General features: G+C 34.2%; 1 long non-coding RNA gene across 1 annotated transcript in view; it reads left to right on the top strand.

Annotated features, from left to right (window-relative positions):
• LOC107967777 (uncharacterized) overlaps nucleotides 1–6,655 on the top strand; it is a 32,502-nt gene extending 25,847 nt beyond the window's left edge. The window contains exons 2-3 of the long non-coding RNA XR_001708495.3: nucleotides 2,427–2,518; nucleotides 3,241–6,655. This is a non-coding gene — a long non-coding RNA (uncharacterized LOC107967777). The remainder of the gene's footprint in view (nucleotides 1–2,426; nucleotides 2,519–3,240) is intronic.
• The last annotated feature ends 11,223 nt before the right edge of the window (nucleotides 6,656–17,878 follow it).

The raw sequence follows: 17,878 nt of genomic DNA, 5'->3' as shown, positions 1-17,878 counted from the left end.
TCAGAAATGTCATTGAGAGTGATTTTGATTTCACAATATTTTTGATCATCATAATGTTTATTAAGAGATCCATTAAAAGTCCATCATGCTAATTTAACAGGGACAATTTAATAGATTACTGTTGGAAAGCTTCCACTAAATTAATGTAGGAGAATTATAACCAAAGCTTTAATTGCTATCATTAAGAAATAAATAAAAACAGTAATAATGTATTAGTTACAAGCAGAAATCAATGGCATTATTAGTGAGTAAATTTAAATCTTTACTTAAAACAAAATTTAGTAAAAATTTTTCGATCTCATTTTTTCTCACTATTCATTTATATTTTGTTTCAATATTAGTTAATGCACCTCACTCATCATATGAGTTCACTAATTTGGAATGTTGTAGGTAGGGGTAAGCCATTCCTCTTCCCTTACTTCTAAGAATACTCATGGATATTATATTTTCTCCTTATTTCTCTGGTGGTAGGCTCTCCTGCAGGGGTGGCTGGCCCAAAGCAGAGCTGCCTTTTGGGTAAGTCGAGGATTAAAATTCGTAATCCTAGCCAGTCTCTGATGTTGGTCATACTGAATAGATGAAAAACTGGCAACTGTGAGAAAACAAAACTTCTAACTAGAAGCCGAACTGCAGAAAGAGAAGAAGGGAGCAAGTACATACAATTAAGACTATAAGTTCTTGAAATTATCAGCTTTCCAGTCCTGGTGTTAATTCCTGGAAAGACCTGGTTGAACTTCCACATATTGTGTTCTCTGAGACAGCTGTGTATCTTTACGAGATAGTTTATCTATCTATCTGTCTATCTATCTATCATCTATCTATCTATCTATCTATCTATCTATATCTATCTAATCTATCTATGCATCTATCTAACCATCCATCCATCCATCCCTAGTTGTAGTTGTATTATGTAACTTTCAGTCTTGGAATTTATCTTTCCTTTGCCTCTAACTTTCTCCTCTTTTCCCTTCTTGATACCTCTTTTTTGTTGAGGGCTGATATAATCCTCTCTACTAATACTTCTTTTCTCTTCCCTTTCTTCTTGCTTCTATTTCTATCTACTCTTTATGTCTTTTTTTCTACCTACCTCCTTTTCTGCTTTCTCCTTCTCATGGTACTTCTAATTCTTATCTATCCATTCTTTTTTATTTTTCTTTTTTTGACAGAGTCTTGCTCTGCTACCCAGGCTGGGGTGCAGTGGTCTGATCACAGTTCACTGCAATCCCTGCCTCCTCGGTTCAAGCAATTCTCATGCCTCAACCTACCAAGTAGCTGGGATTACAGATGTGCACCACCATGCCTAGCTGATTTTTTGTATTTTTAATAGAAACTGTGGTTTCACTATGTTGGCTAGGCTGGTCTTGAACCCCTGGTCTCAAGTGATCTGTCAGCCTTGGCATTCCAAAGTGCTGGGATTACAGGTGTGAGCCACCATGCCTGACACTTATCTGCCTATTCTTACCACAAATTCTTCCCTAGTGTTTTTAGGTATGTTCTCATTTCATTACTTTTCCTCTTTCTTACCATTGCCCAGTCTTAAATCCCTCATATCTCCAATTTGAGCCTTGTATATGCACCTAAGGCTTTGTTTAGGTTTTTTGAGCTCCTATAGTACTACATTGTAAACAAACAAACAAACAAACAAAAAAACTAAAAAAGAAATTCTGGGTTTTATCTCTAAATGTATAAACACACTACTAAAGAACAGAACAGATATATAAATATTGTATGAATTTTTTCCATCAAGAGGACTTATCCAAATCAATTTCACTTTTTCTTTCAAAGAAAAATTTAAAAACCTGAAATGCTTTGAGGTCAAAGGGTTGTGTTTTTACTATAGCATATAGATGAAAGTTTTGAGCTTGTACTATTTGAGAATCTGCTAAGTAAAATTTAGTCTTGTCTTCAATTAAAAATACCACTACCTAATTGTCATTCAGTGTTCTCCTTACAGAAGCTGAATATATGCATATGAGTGAAATTTGCATGAAGGTAATGTTTATAGTCATTTCTGGGTTAAAGAACAAGATTTATTTCACTTTATAGAAATATAATTTCTGACATGTGTCCTATTGCATTATGATCAAAGGGCTGAAGCACTGAATATGGGAACTTCTGCAGGAAGGCTGACTGTCAGTGATTATGTAAAATTCTAAGCAAAGGCAGCCTCCATTATGCACCCTGACTGTCAGAAGAAATTCTTTGCAGGTTATAGATTGCTGAATATAACAGGTTTCTGTCGACTGAGATTCCACAGGAGAGTCTAAGTTGTTTTATAGGTATAATAATATGTAGATATGCTGTTGCCAATAGTTTGAACCCAAGTAGATGAGCCTGTTAGAATCATACCCATGGATGTTGACCATATTTTATAAATAGATGATGAAGATTTTGCTGAGAAATATAAAGCCAAATTCCCTTTTCAGATCCATGACTTGTAACCTGCCAGACAAGAAAATTGGCCTGAGTAATCATGTAACTCTATGAGCCATATTTTGAACCTGTCATCTATCAACCAGTGAGTCAAATATGTTTATTTTGCTGTTATCATGTTATTGATTTGCTTATATTAATGCTTGCTGGGGAGTGCCTTTAGGATACGGCATGAAAATATTTAGGATTTTTGCACCTATTGATTTTTCATCTATGTATAAATGTACATATATACTCAAAAATTATAATGAGACATTTTATGCACTAATATTTTTATGATTTCATCAGGATTGCATTCAGGTGTCTGTTCAACTATCTCCCCTTCAGAGAAGCTTTCTAAATTCACCCTTGTCTAAAAGAGAGCCTCCCCATTACCTTTTATATCTATGTCTTGCCTTAGTATTCTTTGTAGCCCATGCCATTTATTTATATGTATACAGAAGTTTTTACCTGTGTCTATATTATTTCTTCCCCAGCCACAGTATTAGCTTCACAAAGGTAGGGATTCTCCATCTTTTGTTTTCTACCATATCTCCTGGCTAGAGAACACTCTTAGTTGGTGAATGAATGAATCATGACACTAACTATAATGATAAAAAGATAAAAATAAACTAAATGCTCTATAATAGAAATATAGTTAGATAACTTAGTATATATTAATAATTTAAACCATTATGTGGATATTTAAAATGATGTCTACATGTTTCTCAGAAAATATTTTGTTGTTGTTGTAATATTATATGAATAGGGCAAGACCAAGAATCATATTTGCAATGTGATCATAACAGTGTGTGTATGTACTCCTAGGAAAAACCAGGAAGAAATTTAATCCCTGAACAGACAAACAATGAGCTCTGAAATTGAATCGGTAATAAACAATCTACTAACCAAAAAAACTCCAGGACAAGACAGATTCACAGTCGAATACTACCAGATTTGCAAAGAAGAGCTGATACCATTTTTACTGATACTATTCCAAAAAATTGAGGAGGAAGCCACTCATTCTATGAAGCCAGCATCATAATGATACCAAAACCTGGCAGAGACACAACAAAGAAATAAAACTTCAGGCCAATGTTGTTGATGACCACTGATGCAAAAATACTGAACAAAATACTAGCAAACCAGATCTAGCAGCACAAAAGTTTATCTACCATGATCAAGTAGGCTTTATTCGTGGGATGCAAGGTTGGTTTGATATACACAAATCAATAAATGTGATTCATCACAGAAACAAAACTGAAGACAAAAAAGCACATGATTATTTCAATATATACATAAAAAGGTTTTGATAAAATTCAACATCCTTTCATGTTAAAAAACCTTCAATAAACCAGGTAGTGAATGAAGATATTTTGAAACAATAAGAGCCATCTATGACAAAGCTACAACCAACAGCATACTGAATGGGCAAAAGCTGGAATCATTCCCCTTGAAAACTGGCACAAGACAAGTATGTCGTCTCTCACCACTTCTATTCAACATAGTATTGGAAGTCCTAGTCAGAGCAATCAGGCAAGAGAAAGAAATAAAAGGCATTCAAATAGGATGAGAGAAAGTCAAACTATCTCTGTTTGCAGATGACATGCTTCTATATCTAGAAAACCCCAAAGTCTCTGCTTAATAGCTCCTTCAGCTGACAAACAACTTCAACAAAGTTTCAGGATACAAAATCAACATACAGAAATTAGTAGCATTTCTATACATCAGCAACATCAAAACCAAGAGCCAAATCAAGAGCACAATCCCAGTGACAATTGTCATAAAAAGAGTAAAATACCTAGGAATACAGTTAACCAGGGAAGTGAAAGATCCTTATAAGAAAAATTACAAAACACTGTTCAAAGAAATCAGAGATGACACAAAAAGCAGACAAACATTTCATGCTCATGAATAGGAAGACTCAATATTGTTACAATGGCTATACTGCCCAAAGCAACTTATAGATTCAGTGCTATTCCTATCAAACTACCAATGACATTTTCTTCACAGAATTAGAAAAAATTATTTTAAAATACAAATGGAACCAAAAAAGAGCCCAAATAGCCTAGGTAATCAAAAGAACAAAGCTGGAGGCATTATGTTACCCAACTTCAAACTGTACTACAGGGCTACAGTAACCCAAACAGCAAGGTACTGGTATAAAAATAGACACATAGACTAACAAAACAGAATAGAGAACCCAGAAATAATGCCATACACCTACAACCATCTGATCTTTGACAAAGCTTACAAAAACAAGCAGTGGGGAAAGGCCCCATATGCAAAAAATAGCGCTGGGATAACTGGGTAACTATATGCAGAAGATTGAAACTGGACCCCTTCTTACACCATCTATGAAAATCAACTCAAGACGGATTAAAGATTAAATGTAAAACCCATCACTATACAAACCCTGGAAGATAACCTAGGCAATACCATTTATGGCATAGGAACTGGCAAAGATTTCATGATCAATGCACCAAAAGTAACTGCAACAAAAGCAAAAATTGACAAATTGGATCTAATTAAACTAAAGAGCTTCTGCACAGCAAAGAAACTACCAAGAGAGTAAACAGTCTACAGAAGGGAAAAATACAGTTGCAAACTATGTATCTGACAAAGATCTAATATCCAGCATTTACAAAGAACTTAAACAAATTTACAAACAGCAACGAAAATCCCATTAAAAAGTGGGCAAAGGACAAGAACAGACACTTTTTAAAATAAGGCCTACATGCGGCCAACAAGTATATAAAAATGCTTAATATCACTAATAATTAGAGAAATGGAATCAAAACCACAATGAGATACCATCTCAACCTGTCAGAATGGCTATTACTAAAGTAAAAAAATAACAGATGCTGATGAAGTTGTGGAGAAAAAGGAACACTTATACACTGCTGGTGGAAGTGTAAATTAGTTCAACTATTGTGGAAAGCAGTGTGGTGATTCCTTTTAAGAACTGAAAACAGAACTACCATTCAATCTAGCAATCTAATTACTGGGTATATACCCAAAGGAATATAAATTGTTCTACCATAAAGACACCTACATGTGTATGTTTACTGCAGCACTATTCACAATAGCAAAAACATAGAATCAACCTGAATGTCCATCAATGGCAAACTGGATAAAGAAAATATGGTACATATGTAAGATGGAATATTGTGCAGCCATAAAAAAAGAACAAGACCATGTTCTTTGCAGGAACATGTTTGGAGCTGGAGGTCATTATCCTTAGCAAGCAACCACAGGAACAGAATACCAAATATAACATGTTCTCACTTATAAGTGGGAGCTAGACATAGAGTACCTATGGACACAAAGAAGGGAATAACAGATACCAGGGCATAGCTGAGAGTCAAGGGTAGGCGGAGGAATAGGATCAGAAAAAATCACTATTGGGTACTAGGCTTAGTACCTGGGTGATGCAATAATCTGTACACCAAACCCCCATGACACAAGTTTATCTATATGACAAACGACACATGAACCCCTGAACCTAAAACAAAATTTTAAAAAAGAAGCAACACTCTCAAATATTTATAGCACATGTGTTTAGATGGAGATGCCACGAGTTTTCTTATTTTTCATATATTCTAATTTTTAATAATTATTATTTATCACTTGTCAGAAAAATGAAGTAAAAAGGAGGGAAAAGAGAAAATAAATACACTAGAAATCAAGTATTATAGACAGGTATTTCTTGATGTTTTCTGAGTATTCACTATGTGTGGGTGTTGTTTGAAGTGCGTTAGTCAAATGAAATTGCCTAATTCTCATAATTAGCCAATGAAATCATTATTATTATCTTCCAAGGTTACACCGCAAATAAATGGCATATCTGGAATTTGAAGCTTGGTCTAACTCAGAATCTGTAGTCTTAACTTCCAGTTAAGGATAAGGAAGGGAGTAACAGCTTCTGAAATTAAAAAAAAAATTCATTCATAAATTCAAACAGTATTTAATTAATTTAAAAAGTGTAATATTTGTTAGCTATTTGAAATGGCTCATTTTGGGTTTAGTCAAACATATAGAGAAAAATGAATATTTGTATAAAAATTAGCAAGTTACTAATGGAATGTAAATTGGTGAGCTACAGGATATATATTATGCTAGAGATGATTATTGTGTTCTGGTGACATGTCAAGCCACTCCAGACAAAAAGTGGCCTTAATAAATCAGAATTTCATACATATGGAATCCTTCTGAGTTTTACTTCATTTGTTTAAACCTACAGATATAAAATGTTACCAGGGCTTTGTGTCTAGATGCCATTTTGATGTGGTCTAAAATGCTTTTCTCTCTGTTTAACTTAATGATATACACACATTCCATAAAAATTAATAAAATACCTGCAACTCTAATATTATGTGGTGGGAAGAACATGGGCTTTGGAATCCTTGGAATTAAATTTGTTTGGGTTTGAATTTCAAATTAAAATTTTACTCTAAGTTTGTATTCATAAAGCATATCATTTGGATATATGATGTTTTAATGAAAGTCCAAGTGAAAACTTCTAGTATTTCTGTAATGTTCAGAATATAGGCATTTGCAATTCCATAGAGCCAAATAACTCAATTGTTATTTTCAAAATTAAGAATCTTGGGTATTTATTATTTATTAGTTCTAACAAAAAGGTTATATGACTATAAGAGTGATCAAAGTCACAACTGACACTTGAAAATGCCTTTACACAGCAAAATACCTGATTCTGTTCTCAGTGAAAACAGTTCAGGAAATTTAATTTAGGATGCCAGGTGGCACAATAGGTTATACATTAACTTGTCCCCTCTGGAAAATTAAATTTGAATTTGGCTCTGGTCACAAATGAAATGAGTCATTTGGTACATGCCACTAAGGATACTCACAAAGCCAAAATGACATTTCATTGAAAAATCACCTGTTAAGAAAAATGTCTTCAGTCACTGGGGAGTTTAAAAAAAAAGAAAAAGAAAAAGAAAAGCAAGTGATAGAGCAAAATAAAAGGAATACTAGGGACTATTGTAGATTGTGGGCTTGCTGAAAGTCTGGAGGAAAGTGCTGTAACACTTATCAGCTTATCTTCAGCTCGAAAAACCCTTAATTTTAGCCTATACTTCAAAATCCTAGGAGATTATTTACTTATTTTCCAATGAAAGTTTGTTTTTTTCCTTGTCACAGGTTTAGCCAAATGTCAGTTTGTATCAAATTATTATGGATTACTGAGCTCACTGCAAGGAACCATCTAATTATGATTTTTTTTTTTATTATACTTTAAGTTTTAGGGTACATGTGCACATTGTGCAGGTTAGTTACATATGTATACATGTGCCATGCTGGTGCGCTGCACCCACTAATTATGATTTTGAACCTTATGTTTAGATCGTTCTGTTCTTTCTAGTAACTAAATAATGTAATTATAAGTAATATTCTCTCCTCATTTAGGGGAATAAGAAAATGTATAATTGACAGACTTCAGAGATAAACTTAGTTTAGAATTCATACATTTTCCTTCTATTGTTGTATACTTCTTCATCTAATGATTACATAGTAAGCACTTAGGCAAATAATGAGATTAACAACAGAAGAGTGAGATTCTCCAAACAAGCAATACAAGCCTATTTCTTTCATATTTACTGTTGAAGAAATATAGTAGAAAAATATAAAAATCATCCTAATTGCTCACAGTTTACGTGTCTTTTCCTGGATTCTAAATAGACACTGGTAACTTGTTTTGGGGAAGTCTTAAAACTTGACAAGGCAGTACTTTCTGATTAGGCTGAGCACCTTTTGTATTCTGCTTAAAAGTAATATTCAAGCCATACTTAGCTGTTCTATGACTGCTTTCGGCCCTCTACCTGACAGTTAAAATCTGAAACATCTTAGTGGTTCTGTGCATCTAAACTCTCAGGCTGGCTTGTGCTGGGGCAAACTAAGAAGTTAGGGAGTTCCTGGTCAACAATTTTACCTTGGCAGGAAATTACCACATCATTCTACTCCATCCGGGAGAGAAGTTATGATAAGAATTATAGCGTGATTGACAAAGTTAATGACAAAAATTTATTCACAGAATCTCTGAATTGTATTCCCCACAGTACATCCTAAGTAAAGGTCCTTGCTTAGCAATTGTATTAGAACTTAAACAAAGGGACAAACTTCACTTTAAGTAGATCAAGATGATAGGGTTACGCAGCAAGATCTCCAACAAAAATGTCGTTGGATTTGCATATGTTAATTCATTCTTCCATAATGCAAACATGAAATTATATTCTTACAGAAAAGAATGTATTAGCCTTTTGGCAAACCTTACTTATAAACAATGGTCCCAAATTTACTAATATTCTCTCTTTACATAGAAAGAAGTCATTGCAATTGAGATTACTGAAAAAAATAGCAAATTACAATAAACAAGCACACATAGAAACAAATACATGCAACTATTCTGTAAAAGGTAAAAAGAAAAATCTGTATAAGCATAATTTCTTTTATATGGCCTAAAACAAAATTATCATCCTTATACTCTATTAACTGCCTTGGGAATTCTAAAATCTAAAAAATTATGGTTAGTTTTGTGCAATAACATCTAGTCCTATGTTTTCTAGGAGAGGTTTAACATATACAAATAATAATAAAATTTATCTGCAGTTTTCAAGTATAATGAGTAAACTATTATTTTGTTTCGATTAGTTTCAGATTTTAAAAATCTGATTTAAAGAGGCAGACAATTATGGAAATAATCCAAGTTGACAGTATGTATTGTTTTACTTCTCGGAGATATATATTGAGTTCCAGCCACTGTAACTAAAAGTTTTCTTAGGCCTTTGCGTCATCATGTATTTCTATCTCAGACATTCTGAGGACAAACACCACTTTTTAGTGGTAGATATAAAAACTTTCAATTTACTATCTAAATATTTTTAACAGCCAAATTGAAAAGTAATTGGCAGTCTTATCAAATGTAAAATCCAGTCTTAGTTTTTCAAAGCTTCTTTTTTAGCTTTAAAATGGAGTTCCAAATGTTTAACCAGGATTTTTGGAAATACTTTAACATCAATAGTGAATAGAAAAGTAGTTCTGTGGGACTTTCAGAATACATTTTCTTAGTCATAACATTATAGAAATCAGTTTCTAAAAATTGGAATGAATATTTAGAGTTAGGATTTATTTGATATTAGCATCATAATGAGAGCAGAGCATTCCTGTGTTACCCTTCCCTAATATCTAAAATTCTATGAGATTCATGACTCAATTCATAGGGACCTTGAAGACATTTTGCTAATATCCTTATTTTAAATAAATTAATTTTACTACACTTCCAATTCATAAAATTAGAATGTAGGATCACTCTATAAGATATTTGACTTATTTTAATACAATTGGATTATGACATTACATTTTAACTTGTTCAGTGAATCCCTGTTGCTTTTAAGATAGAAAGCCATGCATGCATATACATGTGTCTTTCGGAGTTTTTGGTTTTAAGCATCAAAACAACTCTGTCTATGTTAGGTAAGAAAAGACAAACTTACTTGAGGGCCTAAACTAATAATGGGTAGCTAATAAAGAAGGCACACAGGTATAGGGCAAGTCTGGTAGTATAAAAATCAAAAAAGCACAGAAATCATCCTTTATGTTTGACAATCTAGAAAGACAGCATAGCTTATCAATTAATAGTCTAAGCTCTAAAGCCAGTGTGACTGGGTTTGAATCTTGGGTCTGCTGCTTACTCTTATGTTACTTTGTATAAGGTACTTAACCTTTCTGTGGCTTTGTATAAGGTACTTAACCTTTCCGTGGCTTAGTTTCCTCATCTATACTATGGGAATAATAACAGTATTTACCTCATAAAGGTTTGTGTTGGGCAGGGTAGGTTAGGGAAGGCTACTTTTTGGTAACGACTCTTCAAAGTCTCAACAATTTTTAAATAAAGGTATATTTTATACTCATGGTACGTATTTATTATGGGTTGGCAGGTAACAGCTCCTTGTCTTGTCATTCTCATTTCTATGACCAGGCTAAAGAAGGAACTACTGTCACTTAACTCATTGGCCAAAACTGGTTATTTGGTTTCACTCAACCAGAAGGCTATCAGGGAGTACAACTGTACCATGAGTTCAGAGTATTTGATGAAGAGTGTCAACGACTAATAAACATTTCCTAGTAAGTGAATATTTGTAAAACACTTAGATCTGGACCTGAAGCATAGTAAGAATTATAAGTGTTCTTACTAAATAAATAAACAGCTAAAGCATTTCTGTCTCTGGATTTAGTTACAGCTAATTTTAATGATTCCAACCATCTTAATGTGTTTACATCATTTGCTTCAGATTCAGATTCAACACCCAGGGCTCTGCTTAACATACTTGCACACAGCTTTGCTGCCATTAGGTGCAATTGCTCTCAGTTTCCATAGAAGAAAATAGAACAAATATTGTCCATGTTATTCCCTCTTTTACCAATGGAAAGAAGAAGGATTTAATATTGATGGTACCTCAAACGATCAAATATTCATGCAATTACTCCTTGGCTGTCTGGTTTCCACATATATTCTTGTGTCTATACCTACCTTTCTAAAAATAATATTCTTAATAAGAAAACTACCCTAAACTGCAAACATGTTCAATTCCCTCCAGAAAAGCAATCAAGTTCTGGGAGGATTTCTCTACTTTTTTGACCTTCAGGTCTTCCCTGTTCCACCTCAGGCATATGGCTAATAATTGGAGGAGCTACTTATCCAAGGTATGGTCAGCTAAAAAATCATGAAGTCCGGATTTGAACCCAAACAATCTTTTCTCTAGAGATCACACTCTTCACCAGCCCTGTGCTGCCTCTATCCTACTCAGCTGCTTTAGTCAGAAACTTGAGAGTCATCCTGGATGCTTCCCTGTTCCTCAAAGCCCACATGTACTTGGTCATATGTTCTTGTCAATTATACCTCCTAAAGTTTTCCCAAATCCATGACTCACTATTCCCTCTTCCACTTCATTTCAAGCCTCATCCTTTCTCTGCTGGATTTACAAGTGGACGTCTCTTCATTTATGCATCAATGTCACTTATCATTGTGCCTGGTACATGGAGAGAATGGATGTGTGCCTTCAAATGCTTTGAAAATGATCTCTCTAATCCAAGTATTGTTTCATCTCCAGTATACCTTCCAGTTGCTATTAGAATAATTTTTTTATAACACAAATCTGTTATGCATTGTTCTATAGAATATCATACGAGTTCTTAGTTATCAAACTTCTGCCACTCTACTTTACCAGAGTAATATTTTACTAATTTTTTCTCAATTCAGTCCACTTCCTACAAGCTCCTCAAATGTTATTTGAGGACCTGATATAAAATCATTCTATTGTCCTGCTTTTCTATTTGTATTTTCTTTATGTGAAACATCATTGACTACTCTTATGTGAACTTAAGGCTCTATAAGTGAGTCTAACACTAGTGACCACTATAGAACATTTACTATGAACCCAGGCCCTTGATCTATATTTTAAATCTGTGCATGTTTGTCCCAAGGTGAGAATAAATATTTGCAGAATGAATAAATGAATCAATGTATAATATCTACCTTCCAAAGTAGCTATTTTTGATTTTTAGATATATTTAAGATATTCTATGACATTTTTCTAGCATTTCCACACACTTGTGGATAATAAAAGAAAAAGGAAATAGGATTTGAACCCTACTTTATCTAACTTCATTTATCTTTTTACATGAAATCAATCTCTATATTAATTTTAGTTTTTGAATGTTTTGCTTTTCTATAATTGGTGAATGGCAAATTATTCAATCTTTTAACTCAGCAAATACAGTGGTGCAGCATTTATAATTGAGGATACTGGTGAGATAAAGAGTACATACTGGTCCATACTATATTATTTTAGTACAAATTGAAAAAGGACAGGAACTGTGTGTCTTTATCTCACCAGTATGTACTCAGACCTAGAGCTGTGCCTGACCCAAAGGAAATGCTTGATGAATATTTGTTGGACAAATAAACAAAGGTGAGAATTAATTATGTAAAAATATAAAATTGTGGAGGGAATTTGCCTGCATTTACATGAATATAAGTAAATTTTTCTGTCCCAGAAGCACTGAAGAAAGGAAAACTGCCTTAAGCTGGTGTAGGAGCAGGATGATAGTTATAATCGAGAATAGGAAATGTGGCAATTGTTTCATAGTGTTTTGAAGCTTTATGCCAGCTTTAGAATCAAAGTCCTCTCACTTATCTACCACTCTATTGCTACTATATTTTTAGGTTTAAGTTAAATAATGAATGAAAATAGGCCCAATATTTCAATATTACATTTCCTTCTTTAGTTCTTTCCCTTAGGAAATTCCTCCAAAAATATCAATTTTGGTATGTAATATGTTGTGGGAAAATGTAGTCTTTTTCATTTGAACTACATAATATCTATGCATTTACCAGTCCCAGTTGTAGAAGTACATTTCTTCGATTTTTGTTAGAGTTAGTTTAATTATTAGACCAATCTAAATTTCATTTAAAACATGCCCTGAAGAAAATGTCAGAGAGCACTGCCTTTTAAGTATTAAATTTTATAGGAGACTTTTCAATATGTTTTTCAATTAACCATGGAGATGATGTCTAGGAAATATGTTTATAACGAATACAGGCTATAATACCTAAATTTTATTTGAATTCATTTTGTCCATTTATTCATCATTATTAATTCAGCACATGCTTATAGGGTGCCTACTATGTGCCAGAAATAGTAGTGTCAGCACATAGTGTTTTAAAAATATAAAATATAAAAAGTGATTTAAATAAATTGGTATATCATATAGTTACCCAATTACTGTCACTTTAATTTCTACAGAAAGAATAAGTTAACTCTGATATGTAATGAAAATCATCCATATGAACCTTAATATTTATTTCAGAATATGCTTTTCACTTTTTCAGTTTGCTGGAGTTTTGTACATTTAAGCCTCGCTCAACTCCTCGGAAACTGTCAGAAGTATAATCACAGCATTTTAAAGCTGTAGCTAATCTTAGAAATAATCCAGTCAGAAAATTGCTCAAAATGCAATTTTACAGAAGTTTAATAGTTTGTCTATTTACTCATTTGTTAAAGGCAGAGGTATCGAGGGCGCAAGCATGATGATTCTTTGTTCATCTTTTTTATGACACTATGCCATATGTATTTTTCCCCAGAGGAACTCAGCTTTTTCACTTAACAGTTCGAATGTTAAAATACAAACTGGAATGAATTTCTATACCAGAAACTGCCATTTACTGAAATCTATTTGCTCTTTTTTTTGGGGGGGGGGGCACACAATTTGACTACAAGTCCCAGGCTTCCTTGCAGTTAAACTTAAACATGTCTCTGAGACCTAGCCAGTGCAATGCAGTGGAAGTGCTACATGTTGTATCTGGGACAAGGGTTAAAAAGATGGGTGGGGCTGCTCCACCCTTTCTCTCCCGTTCAAGTGACTGGATGATGGAAATGACAGTAAGGCTCTCCCATAAAGTAGAATGAAGACGGAAGAATCCTGGGTCTCCTAATTACTTCAAGATTGGCATTAGCTGCTTAAACTGAAAAGTGAGCAAGAAATAAACCTTCTTGAGCTTGAGTTATTAAAATTTTGTTCATGGATTTGTGTCTGTAACTTTGTGTTATATCTCATTTGAATTCTCATTCACTCCTTGGAATATGTAAGCACCCAAATTGACTATTTCAGTAAAAATCCATGCAGGTGCTTTTACAGAGAGAGGCTAGGTGAGAGAGAATACTCTTGTCTTCATATAAAAATTGAGGATTTAAGGGTAATTTAAAATATAGATTTGGTTATATTGACACATATTTAGTATGTCATGACTAATTGATAACTAAAAATTTTTAAAGCTTTACTTCTATGTAAGAAGTACCAGTGTAGGGTGCTGTTAGTAGGAAAGTAAATTAGTACAGCCATTATGAAAAACATTATGGTGGTTTCTCAGATAGAACTACCATACTTTCCAGCAATCTCACTACTAGATATTTACCGAAACGAAATGAAATCAGAATAAAATCCTGTCATTGGAGCAGTATGAATAGAGCTGGAAGTCATTATATTAGGTGAAATAAGCCAGGCAGACATGAAATAAGACAGAAAGATTAATATTACATGTTCTCACTCATAATGGGAATCAAAAAATTGATCCCATGGAGGTTGAGAGTAGAATGATGGTTACCAGAAGCTGGGAAACGCTGGGGGAGGAAAAAAAGAGAGGTTGGTTAATGGGTACAGACGTACACTTGGATAGAAGAAATAAGTTCTAGCATTGATAGCACAGTAGGGTGACTATAGTTAGCAACACTATACTGTATATTTTGAAATAGCTAGAACAGATGATTAGCAATGTCTCAAACACATAAAGAAAGATAAATGTTTGAGGTGATGTATATCCTAAATACTTTGATTGGATCATTATACATTGTATTCAGGTCTCAAAATATCACTTGTATCCCATAAATATATACAATTATGTATCAGCAATTTTTTAAAAAAGTCATTGTAGGTTTGTCATCTGCAAACAGGAATAGTTTGATTTCATCTCTTCCTATTTGGATGCACTTTATTTCTTTGGCTTGCCTGATTGCTGTGGCCAGGACTTGCAATACTACGTTGAATAGAAGTGCTGAGAGAGGGCATCTTTGTCTTGTGAAGGTTTTCAAAGGCAATGCTTCCAGTTTTTGCCCATTCAGTATGATGTTGGGTGTCAACTGTCATAGATGGTGCTTATTATTTTAAAATTGGTTCTTTCAGTATCTAGTTTACCGAGGGTTTTTAAGACGAAAGGATGTTGAGTTTTATAAAAAGCCTTTTCTGCATCTATTGAGATAATCATGTGGTTTTGTCTTTAGCTTTGTTTCTGTGATGAATCATATCTATTGATTTGTGTATGTCAAACCAACCTTACATCCCAGGGATAAAGCCTACTTAATCGTGGTGGTTAAACTTTTTTGTTGCTGTTGTTGAGACGAGTTTCGCTCTTGTTGCCCAGGCTGGAGTGCATTGGTAGCGCGATCTCGGCTCACTGCAACCTCTGCCTCCCAGGTTCAAGCAATTCTTCTGCCTCAGCCTCCCAAGTAGCTGGGATTACAGGTGCACACCACCACATCAGGCTAATTTTTGTATTTTTGGTAGAGATGGGGTTTCACCACGTTGGCCAGGCTGGTCTCAAACTCCTGACCTCAGGTGATCTGCCCGCCTCTGCCTCCCACAGTGCTGAGATTACAGGTACCAGCCACCGCTCCAGGCAGGATAAGCTTTTCAATGTGCTGCTGGATTTGGTTTGGTAGTATTTTGCTGAATATTTTTGCATCAATATTCATCAAGGATATTGTCTGGTTTTAAATAAATAACCTACGTTAAAAACTTAGAAAAACCTCAAAGTTTTCTTTCTTTCTTGTGACTCTGCTAGGTTTTGGTAACAGGAGGATGCTGGCCTCATAGAATGTGTTGGGGAAGAGTCCCTTGTCCTCAATTTTTTTGGAATAGGTTTAATAGAAATGTTACCAGCTCTTACATCTGGTAGAATTTAACTTTGAATACATCTGGTCGAATTTGACTTTGAGTCCATCTGGTCCTGAGCTTTTATTGGTTGGCAGGCTATATATTAATGATTCAATTTTGGAGCTTGTTATTGGTCTGTTCAGGGAACCAATTTCTTCTTGGTTCACTTCTGGAAGGGTGTATGTGTCTGGAAATTTATCCATTTCTTTTATATTTTCTAGTTTGTGTGCATAGAGGTGTTTGTAGTAGGCTCCGATGGTTATTTATGTTTCTGTGGGGTGAGTGGTAATGTTCTCTTTCTCATTTCTATTTGTGTTTATTTGGATTTTCTCTCTCTTTTTTGTTTTTTGTTTTTTTTTCAGATGGAGTCTGGCTCTGTTACCCAGGCTGGAGTGCAGTGGTGTGATCTCAGCTCACTGCAACCTCCACCTCCCGGGTTCAAGCGATTCTCCTGCCTCAGTCTCCAGAGTAGCTGGGATTACAGGTGTGTGCCACCACACCTGGCTAATTTTTCGTATTTTATTTCAGTAGAGATGGGGTTTCACCGTGTTAGCCAGGCTGGTCTCAATCTCCTGACCTCATGACCTTGTTTTTTTGTGTGTGCGTGTGTGTTCATCGAGGATATATTAAAACGAAACAAAAAAAAACCCCAAAAAAATGGATTTGTTGCTCTTTTGAATGGTTTTTCATGTCTCGATCTCCTTCATTTCTCCTCTGATTTTGGTATTTATTGTCTTCTGTTGCTTTGGAGTTGGTTTGCTCTTGCTTCTCTAGTTCTTTTAGCTGTGATATTAGGTTGTTAATTTGAGGTTTTTCTAACTTTTTGATTTAGGTATTTAGTGCTATAAATTTTCCTCTTAACACTACCTTAGCTGTGTCCCAGAGATTCTGGTATGTTGTATCTTTGTTCTCACTGGTTTCAAAGAACTTCTTGATTTCTGTCTTAATTTCATTATTTACCTAAAAGTTATTCAGGAGCAGCCTGTTTAATTTCCATGTAATTGCATGGTTTTGAATGATTTTTTTTTAGTTGTGATGTTTATTTTTATTGCACTGTGGTTTGACAGTGTGTTTGGTATGATATAAATTCTTTTTCATTTGCTGAGGATTGTTTTATGTCGAAATGTGTGGTTGATTTAGAGTATATGCCATGTGGCAATGAGAAGACTGTGTATTCTATTGTTTTGGGGCAGACAGTTCTGTAAAGGTTTATCAGATCCATTTGGCTTAATTTTGGGTCCAGGTCCTGAATATCTTGGTACATTAACATTTCTTTAGATGCATGTTTGAGGTCCTTCATTATGATACTTTCTAGTTTTTAATATAAATATTTAATGCTATAAGTTTTCCACAAAGTACTTGTGATTTTCCTACATTCTGCAGCTTTTATAAGTTCTACTATGACAATTATTATTTCCTAGGAATTCATAATCAGCTTAATTGACGTATATTTCACATAGTAAATTTCATCAATGTAAAGTGAATTGTATCGTAAATTTTGAGAGACAAATGTACAAATCCATATAACTACCATGGCGTTCAAGATACAGAATATTTCCATCACCCTAAAAAGTAACCTCATACCCTCTTGCAGTCGATCCCCTCCATATACCCATCTCAACACTAATAACTATTGATTGTTAATTTTTCCTTTATTCAAATTTTATATAAGTGGGATTATATGGTACATGAATTTCTTTTGGTTTGTTTTTGCCTTCTTTTACTTAGCATAATGCTTTTGTTGTGAGTAAGCACAGTTGTTTGTTTTGTAGTTTTATGCCACAATTTGTTTATCCTTTTATTAGTTGATAGGCATTTGGGTTTAGAGCTTATGGTCATTATGAAAAAGTCTTTGTTAACATTCATGTATACATCTTTGACTCGACATATATTTTCATTTATCTTGGTGTGTACCTTGGAGTGAGATTGCTGGGTTGTGTGGTAAGTGTCCATGTGC

Source organism: Pan troglodytes, chromosome 10 (assembly GCF_028858775.2).
Source record: "Pan troglodytes isolate AG18354 chromosome 10, NHGRI_mPanTro3-v2.0_pri, whole genome shotgun sequence".
NCBI classification, from domain to species: domain Eukaryota; kingdom Metazoa; phylum Chordata; class Mammalia; order Primates; family Hominidae; genus Pan; species Pan troglodytes.
Note: the sequence above shows the minus strand (reverse complement) of the source record. Positions and strands in the feature narration are given on the sequence as shown.